Source organism: Arachis ipaensis, chromosome B03 (assembly GCF_000816755.2).
Source record: "Arachis ipaensis cultivar K30076 chromosome B03, Araip1.1, whole genome shotgun sequence".
NCBI lineage: Eukaryota > Viridiplantae > Streptophyta > Magnoliopsida > Fabales > Fabaceae > Arachis > Arachis ipaensis.
The window spans coordinates 99465120-99474461 of NC_029787.2; the positions used below are offsets into that span (position 1 = coordinate 99465120).

The 9342-nt window shown below is 38.2% G+C and overlaps 2 pseudogenes; one reads left to right on the forward strand and one right to left on the reverse strand.

Moving 5' to 3' along the window:
* Window positions 309–2203, forward strand: LOC107633432 (annotated as a pseudogene).
* Window positions 3423–5660, reverse strand: LOC107633433 (annotated as a pseudogene).

A 9342-nucleotide genomic window follows, 5' to 3' on the forward strand; every position in this document is an offset into this window, starting at 1 on the left:
TCCGTCAGAATTTTTATTAACTTTTCTGTTATACAAAAACTTAAATTTATATACCTCATTTTTATACATTATCTCTTATATTGATCACACATTGATATCTTCTAATTTATCTTTTAATTTTTATCTAAAACTTGATCATTTTTATCTAATCTTATTTACGTACATATATATTCCATCTTCTTCCGAGAGTTTAAAATGTTCTTTATCTTAAACAAAAGATAGATAAATACAATATAAGATAAGAGAAACAATTCTAGCAGAAGTCCTTGCGTGAATCATGTATAAAATAACATAGTCTTTGCTTCTTTCCTACAAACCTAACACTAGTCTTTTCTCTTCTCTTCTCTTCTATCTCTCCCTCATCATCAGCAGTTTTTTTTTTCTTCTCCCTTGTTAGCAACTCAAAGTGTTGTGTTTCATTCCACTCACTGATCAAATACAACAATGGCCGGTGGACTCATTGGAAAGGGCTCTGCCAACGGGAAGCAATATCCGGAAAAACTCACTTTTCGGGTTTTTGTGACGTGTATGGTTGCTGCATTTGGAGGACTAATTTTTGGATATGATCTTGGCATCTCAGGTGGAGTTACATCGATGGATCCTTTTATGAAAAAATTTTTCCCAGACGTGTATGCAAAGGAGATGAACATGAAGCCATCTGACAATCAGTATTGTAGGTTTGACAGCCAGGTTTTGACACTCTTTACATCCTCCCTATATCTGGCTGCTCTCGTGGCATCACTCTGTGCGTCTTCCATCACTCGAATCTTTGGAAGGCGTCTTACCATGTTGTCCGACGGTATTCTGTTTCTCGTGGGTGCTGGTTTCAATGCGTTTGCTCAGAAAGTATGGATGCTCATTGTTGGTCGCATGTTGCTTGGCTTCGGAATTGGATGTGCCAATCAGTCTGTTCCAATCTATGTGTCGGAGGTTGCTCCTTACAAATAAAGAGGAGCCCTTAACATGATGTTCCAATTGGCCATCACCATTGGCATCTTTGTCGCCAACGTTCTCAACTATTTCTTCGCCAAGATGAAGAACGGTGAAGGCTGGCGCTACAGCTTGGGTTTCGCGGCTGTCCCCGCCGTGATGATCGTCATCGGCGCAATCTTTCTCCCCGACTCGCCGAGCTCCTTGATCAAGTGTGGCAAAGATGAGAAAGCCAAGCAAGAGCTGATCAAGATTAGAGGAACCAGTGACGTGGAGGAAGAGTTCAAGGATCTTGTTGAGGCGAGTCAATTGTCAGTGGCAGTGAATCACCCATGGGCCACTCTGTTGAAGAGGCATTATAGGCCTTAGCTCGTGATGACCATAACCATTCCTTTCTTCTAGCAGCTCATCGGCATGAATGTGATTACTTTCTATGCTCCTGTTTTGTTCAGAACCATTGGCTTTGGTAGCAATGCTTCCCTTATATCTTCCATGATCACCGATGGCTTTAATGCGCTTGCTACCTTTGTTTCAATCTTTACTGTTGACAAAGTTAGAAGGCGCAAGCTCTTTCTCGAAGGTGGTGCTCAGATGTTTATCTGTCAGGTACATTTTTTACTCATTTATATTTTTAATTATTAGTTTGTCTGCATTATTGTTGAATTTGTTATATATAATGGATGGATGCAGATTGTGATAACCGTCGCTATAGCAAGCAAATTTGGAGTAGATGGAAACCCAGGAACGTTGCCAAAATGGTATGCGTTCCTTGTGGTGGGATTTATATGCATCTATGTGATGGGATTTGCATGGTCATGGGGTCCTCTTGGATGGTTGGTTCCTAGCGAGATATTTCCCCTTGAAGTCAGATCTGCAGCTCAGAGTATCAATGTGTCTGTTAATATGATTTTCACTTTTGCGATTGCTCAAGTATTCACCTCCATGCTCTGCCATATGAAATTTGGCCTCTTCATCTTCTTTGCTGTTTTTGTTTTGGTTATGAGCTGCTTTATCCATAAGTTTCTTCCGGAGACTAAGGGAGTTCCCATCGAAGAGATGTCTGTTGTGTGGCAAAATCATTCTTATTGGAAGAAATTTGTCAAGTCTGCAAGTGAAGAAGCTAAAGCCAAGGTGGATAACTCATGTTGATTAAATCCTTCCAAGAGAGTTTCAATTTTAACTAGGAACCAAAAGTGGTCTAGAGTTTACAGTTTTTTAAGGTTTCGTTTTTATTTTAATAAACAATTTACTTGTTATTAAGTTTTGTTTAGAATTTGGTTTAGTGGAATACATTTTATTTTGTTCTTCTTTGAATTTTTATAGTTTTTCTTAGTGAAATTATTAAATGTTCTTATTAGACAACTTCATATCTTAGTTTATTATTTACTTTCCAGTACTAATGAAAATGAATAACAGAAAAATTATAAATGTTCAGTTTTTACTTTCTAGAATTTGAAAGAATCCATTGTAGTTTCAAGTTTTAAATTTAATGAACAAATAAATAAATCCATTCCTAGGTATCCAGCCAGAAAAAAAAACTGTTCTTGAACTAGCGCTGCGTCAGTCTCATATAGGTAAGAAGTAACATAATATGAATAAATTAAGACTTAACGAGTATAGATAACAGAAAGTGCAATGTCGTCTCCAACAAGATGTGTGCGTATTGGTCTGCGACTTTGCGAGTTGATTGCCGTGGTGGTATCAGTGTATTAGAGGTGCATCTTGCATGGGTGATGCCAAACAGGGTTCTTTATTTTTACCTTTTATTTTCTTGGTCATGTTTTCACCATTATGTAGAAATTCATCACTCATCAAATAAACATGAAACAAAATTTGGTACCAAATGGGGAGACATTCATATTACGTCTTGCCTCAAACTTCGGTTAAAGAAAACTCAAAATGCATCATCCTAATCCTATGACCACTGGTGAATAAAATGCCCAGTGCGAAACACTACCTAATGCAATCAAACACCATTCTATCATTCTAAACTCATCGCATTGATTTTACCAAACCAGACAAATAAATTTTAATGGAATATTTGAACATCCTGAGTGGAGTGCATCCAGATCCATTTTTCATTAAATAAATAGGTCACTAAATTGCTGGTTACCTATTAGGGAAAAATTTGAACATTATGAGGGTGTATTCAAGAAGCAAAGTGACAGCTACATTAAGTCATCCAAAATTAGTATGCTTTGTAGAGTGCTCTACACCAGCTCCGACACTGCTAGTTCAAAGGAAATGAGATTCTTGCGATAAGAAAAACAATTCAACTAGGTATCCTTTAAATTTGTAACAATGCGATTTCGAAGTCATTATTTGGGTATAACTATCATGGTGCAATCCTAAGAGGGTTACCAAGATAAAATGATGTCTTGCGGATGTTATTCAGGCTATAGAAGAGCATTACTACAAGCTCCAATCCAACTCCAAAGCCACGGTGTGTTGGTGCACCATATCTGAATCATCAACAAAGAAATTAGTTTATTAAAATGATATTTACTGATGTATGGAGACAATAGCTGCTAGAGTTACACAAAGAAACAATGAATATGGCAAGATGAACCGAGTAAGGGGCCATGAAGAATGCCTGAAATAATAAATGTATGTAGGTATCGTCTTGACATCAATGCTGCAAGACTCAGCCTGTTTTTCAACATTTCTGCATTGTGGACACACTGAGCTCCTGAAATGATCTCCTCATCTAAGGGGCAAGCAACACATAACATTGAATAAAAACAGTAACAAACTCTAAACTTATCTGGAAATAACTATATGAAAAAATAATGATGGCTACGAAAAATACTTGCATGCTCCAAGACAATTATATACATTTATTTTCATTTATAATGTTTAAAAACTATATAAAATATCAAGAATAAGTGGCAATTAATGTTTCTAGAACACATATTAAATGCGTTCCAGGAAGTTTACAAGTGTTCTCTTACAGGTACAGTATAGATGAAAAGTTCAATGAAATCATTTTTAGGACCAATGCAATTTATGACAAAATCTCTTATCGCTTAAGACATCAGATGAATTGGAATATTGTGAATTACCATAGCAAGACCTTGTGTAAAATGGCCTTACAGCCAAGGGGTACCAGTAAAGGATATAGAACTCCGTGCCATACCTATAAACAAAAATTAGAACAAGTTAATCCAAAAATAATAGGTCATGAAAAAGTAAATAAAATATTACACTTCTTTGCTGTGTGTGTAAGAGAGAGAGAGAGAGAGAGAGTTACTTCTCTAAAACTAGCTGCCCCAACTTACTTTCAGCTTCAGTATTCAAGTCACCAAAAGGTTCAATCTCTACTCCAGCATCCTGTGAAGCAAAATTAAAAATTATTAGTATATGCAAGACATACCATTTTCTAATATTCTTACTAGTGAAGATAAACAAAATTCTGAGTGTTGAGGTCAATGATTCAATAGTTGCAAAGAAAATCGAGAACCATCTATAAGAGGAAAAATAGAGGGGAAGCCTCAGCATCAATGAAGCACCCCTTACAACAGAACGCAAGGAACCTAATTAGGCATCAAGACAATAATTTCATCCTTTTTGGGACTATAAATCCATTTCAACTTGCAAGCACACAAGATTATGATATGGACTGAGAATGAGGATACTAAGGACATTTTTAAGCGTACCTTGAGCATCTGAACCCTTTCTTCATATGTAAGCTGCAGAGTCTGACGAAGATACTGCATATTAACCGGGATATATCAGATCATGAATAAGATCATATAAGCCTTTTAAGCATTGCATTCATTTGTATTCACATTTTTCAACGGTAGTTCATAGCATAACAAATACAACATAGTATAGTTAACAATATTTACTCTTTTTTTACGGAGAAAGAATTTTGTTAGATTAGAAAAGAATGTTTGATATAATATAAAATACAATTTTTTTTAATAGAAGATGCTTACCTTTAAAGGTTTGTACTGGTGTGCCACTGCACAGCTTCAAGAGCCTTCTTACAATTCTGGTTCAAGCTATCAAATATTGAGACAAACAATCTATCAACTTTATCCATAATCTGCTCAAAAACTCAATATCAGTAAATCAGGTTATGTACCACAATAATTTCAAAACCATACCAAGAAACATATGCCTAAAAGTCAAATATACCTCATAATAATGCTTCTTAATCTCCATTTCAACATCAAGACCAGGAAACTCACACAGATGTCTGTGTGTGAAGGAATCCTCAGCACTAAACGCAGGACTAATCTCAAAATCACGGCCAAAATCAGCACATATTGCCATTTGCCTGTGAAGATGTGGTGATTGGATAAGGCAAGCAGGGTGCCCTTTATAGCCCAGTCTGAAAACAGCAGCTCCACCCTCACTTGACCCAGCAATCAACTTTGGAGTGTGGATTTCAACAAAGCCTACATATAATAAGAATTGTTTGAATGCTTACCCAACAATGCAATGAAAAATAATTTGATCATTCAACTTGGTATCATGGGGAAAATCTATACCTTAAATGTCGCAGTATGCATTAATTGCAGTAAATTTAAAATTTAAAGCAACCATCATCTCAACAGCATGCAATTCAAGAATGAACATGAATAAGTAAGACTCTTCAGAATAAAATTCAGATGAAATGCTTTACATTTCCAACTTGTGATTGAATGCGAGGTTCTGAGGTCAAGTACTCTAAAGTTCAAACGTGTATCCTGATTAACACGAACAAGTTGTTCACCAGCCTGCATTCATTAACAAAATTAGTTAACCAATGGATGAAAAGAAATGAAGTAAAAGATAAGCTCCTGCAAACAAATCACCGAAAGAAGGAGTCAATCAGGTTGACAAAGACCCAGACACCTCCAATCAATGTAAGTGAAGTGTCTTCTCAATTTCAGCTTCACTTCGAGCAGCATTCTCGAGATTAATTGGTAGAGTTGGAAGGGCCCTGCTAACACAATACAACTTATTAACAGATTGTTATTTATTTACTGTAGGCAGTTAGTTAGCCTTATTTAGAGAAGAATCTTTTCCATTAGATTAGGGGTTTGTTAGTTTGTTAGCCTAGTCTGTTAGTTTGTTAGACTGATGTGTGTATGTATATATATTCCACCCAAAGCTAATAGATATGCAGCAGAAAATCATTTTTCAGTATCAATTTTGGTTTCAACATGGTATCAGAAGAATTTCTCATACTTCTCTGCGTTCTTCTCTGATCTTCTTCCCTCTTTCTCGAACCTTCTTTTCCCCTTTCACTTTCCCTCTCTTCTCAAACCTTCTTCTATTTCTTCTCTTCTCTCCAACCTTCAATTTTCTTTCTGCAATGGCAGCGATCGATGAAGCCGATCCTTTTCTGCTCCATTCCTCCGATCAACCAAACCTTGCCTTGGTCTCGCAAGTGCTCACCGGTGACAATTATCCTTCATGGAAGAGATCGATGGAAATGGGGCTCAATGGCAAAAACAAACTTGGATTCGTTGACGGCACGATTCCGCCGCCTGAGGAAGGTGCGTCTCACTCTTCCAAGCTGCGCTGGCGTCGTCTGAACGACATCGTCAGCACCTGGATTCTCAACTCTGTCTCCAAGGAGATCGCATCGAGCTTGATCTTTGCTGGTTCTGCTCATGAGATTTGGATAGATCTAGGTCACCGATTTTAGCAAAAGAACGGTCCTCGAATCTATGAACTGCGAAAAGAGTTAATCAATCTGAAGCAGGATTCTCTCTCTGTCACTCAGTTTTTTACTAAGCTGAAGTGTGTGTGGGAGGAATTATGCCATTTTCGACCTTCAGTACACTGTAATTGTGGTGGTGCTCGTGAATTTTTAGCTCATGCTGATGAGGAATATGTTCTTGTCTTCTTGATGGGGTTGAATGATGTGTACCATCAAGTTAGGAGCCAAATTCTGTTGATGAAGCCTTTGCCTAGCATCTCTGAAGTTTTCTCGCTAATCGTTCAAGAAGAGCGGCAACGAGGACTGACTCTTGCTCCTCCAACAAGCAATGAGACGCAACTGGCTTTTGCCGTGAAGAACACACAGTATAACTCCAAGATCCGTCCAGGGAAGAAAGATAAGCCGCTCTGTGCTCACTGCGGTTTACTCGGCCACACCAAGGATAAATGCTACAAGTTACATAGTTATCCACCTAATTACAAGAAGCAAAGTCCAGCCATAGTTCGGGTCAATCACGTGGACACAAGTCAGGACATTCCTCTTCAACTCACTTCTCAACAGTATCAACAATTAATATCACTCCTATCTACACAAGTTCCATCCACAATGCCCCTTATTATCACTGCTGAAGCTTCAAGCGTAGGGGAAGGTAAACTTTTCTCTGCTGCTTTAATTTCTGCACTTGGAGTTAAATCATGGATCTTAGATTCTGGCGCTACTTGTCATGTGACCTGTACTTTGGACAATTTCAAACCTTCAATTTGGTTTGCAAATAAGTTTGTGGTTTTGCCTGATCATACTCGCATACCTGTGCTTGCTTCTGGTTCTGTTTCCTTATCTCAAACCCTCACACTCACTGAAGTTTTGTATGTGCCTTCATTCAAAATTAACCTGATTTCAGTGAGTTCTTTGTTGTTAAAGTAGCATTTTTATATTCTTCTTTCTGATGTTGGTTTTCTGATTCAAGACCACTTGAACTCCAAGATGATTGGGAGAGGTGAATTGAAACACGGATTGTATGTTTACACACACACACCAGTTGTCAATGTTAATGAACCTACATGTAGTAGTGCCGATTGTGCCAATACGTTAGTCATTTTTGATTCTTGTAATGCAATAAGTGCAAAATTGTGGCAACATAGATTAGACCACATTTCTTTCCCTGTTTTGCAACATTTGCCCTTGAATTGTAATTCTTCATCTTCTAATAAAAATTTCCTTTGTGACATATGCCCTTTGTCCAAGAAAAAACGGTTGCCATTTGTTTCCAACAATAATCAGGAGTCCGAATGCTTCTCATTGATACACTGCGATACTTGGGGTCCTTATCATGTTGCTACGCATTTGGGGGAGCGATATTTTCTCACTTTGGTAGATGATCATAGTCGATATACCTGGATTTATTTGTTGAAAGCCAAATCTGAAGCTACGACTATCATTAAAGAATTTTTTGCCATGGTTCACACTCAGTTTGGGCTGTGATTAAGAAGATTCGGTCTGACAATGCACCTGAGTTATCTCTTACTGATTTCTTAAAATTAAAAGGTTCTCTTCACCAATTCAGTTGTGTTGAGCGACCACAACAAAACTCGGTGGTGGAACGGAAGCATCAACACCTTTTGAATGTGGCAAGGAGCTTGTATTATTAATCCGGTGTCCCAATTTATTTCTGGGGTGAATGTATTGCTACTGCAGCCTTTTTGATCAATAGATCTCCCTCCTCTACTCTTGGCTGGAAGTCCCCTTATCAATTACTTTACAATAAGGCACCCGCATATGAAGACTTGAAGGTGTTCGGATGCCTTGCCTATGCTTCGACTTTACCTTCCTCTAGGAACAAGTTCTCACCAAGAGCCATTCCAGCAGTTTTTCTTGGCTACCCACGAGGTTACAAAGGGTACAAACTCTATGATCTCAAGAATAGAAAGTTCTTTATTTCAAGGGATGTGATTTTTCATGAATTGAATTTTCCCTTCAAGATTGGCAGCACTTATTCTTCCTTACCTGATCCTTTTGATGATCATGTCCTTCCTAAGCCAATTGAAGTTTCCCTTAATACACCTCAACTCGTTGCTCCGGCTACACCTGTCCCTATTGTGACACAGCCACGAGCTGAGAACCCACAGCCGTTGAGAAGAAGTCAGCGACTCTATAGGGTACCTACCTATCTTACAGACTACCATTGCAATAATGTGGTGAATCCTTTGGCGATGGTGCATTTTTGTTCTTACGAGAGATTGAGTCCAGCATATAAGGATTATTGTATGCAAGTTTCCGATTTTTATGAACCCCAATTTTATCACCAAGCTGCCAAGTATCCTCAATGGCAACAACAGGCTATGGCTGAGGAATTACAAGCTATGGAGAATAACCGTACATGGGAGGTAGTTCCGCTTCCGATCGGAAAACATTGTATTAGTTGTCGATGGGTATATAAGGTGAAGCGCAAGCAAGATGGGTCAGTTGATAGATGCAAGGCTCGTTTAGTTGCTAGAGGAAACACTCAACAAGATGGTGTAGACTATAAGGATACTTTTTCACCCATTGCCAAACTCACCACTGTTCGTTTACTCCTTGCTATTGCTGCTGTGAAGAATTGGAAATTATTGCAGCTAGACATTAATAATGCCTTCTTGAATGGTGATCTTGATGAGGAGGTGTATATGCAACTACCTCAGGGATATGCCAGCAAGGGGGAGCAGGGGGAGAAGCTTGTATGCAAACTAAACAGGTCAATTTATGGCTTGAGACAGGCT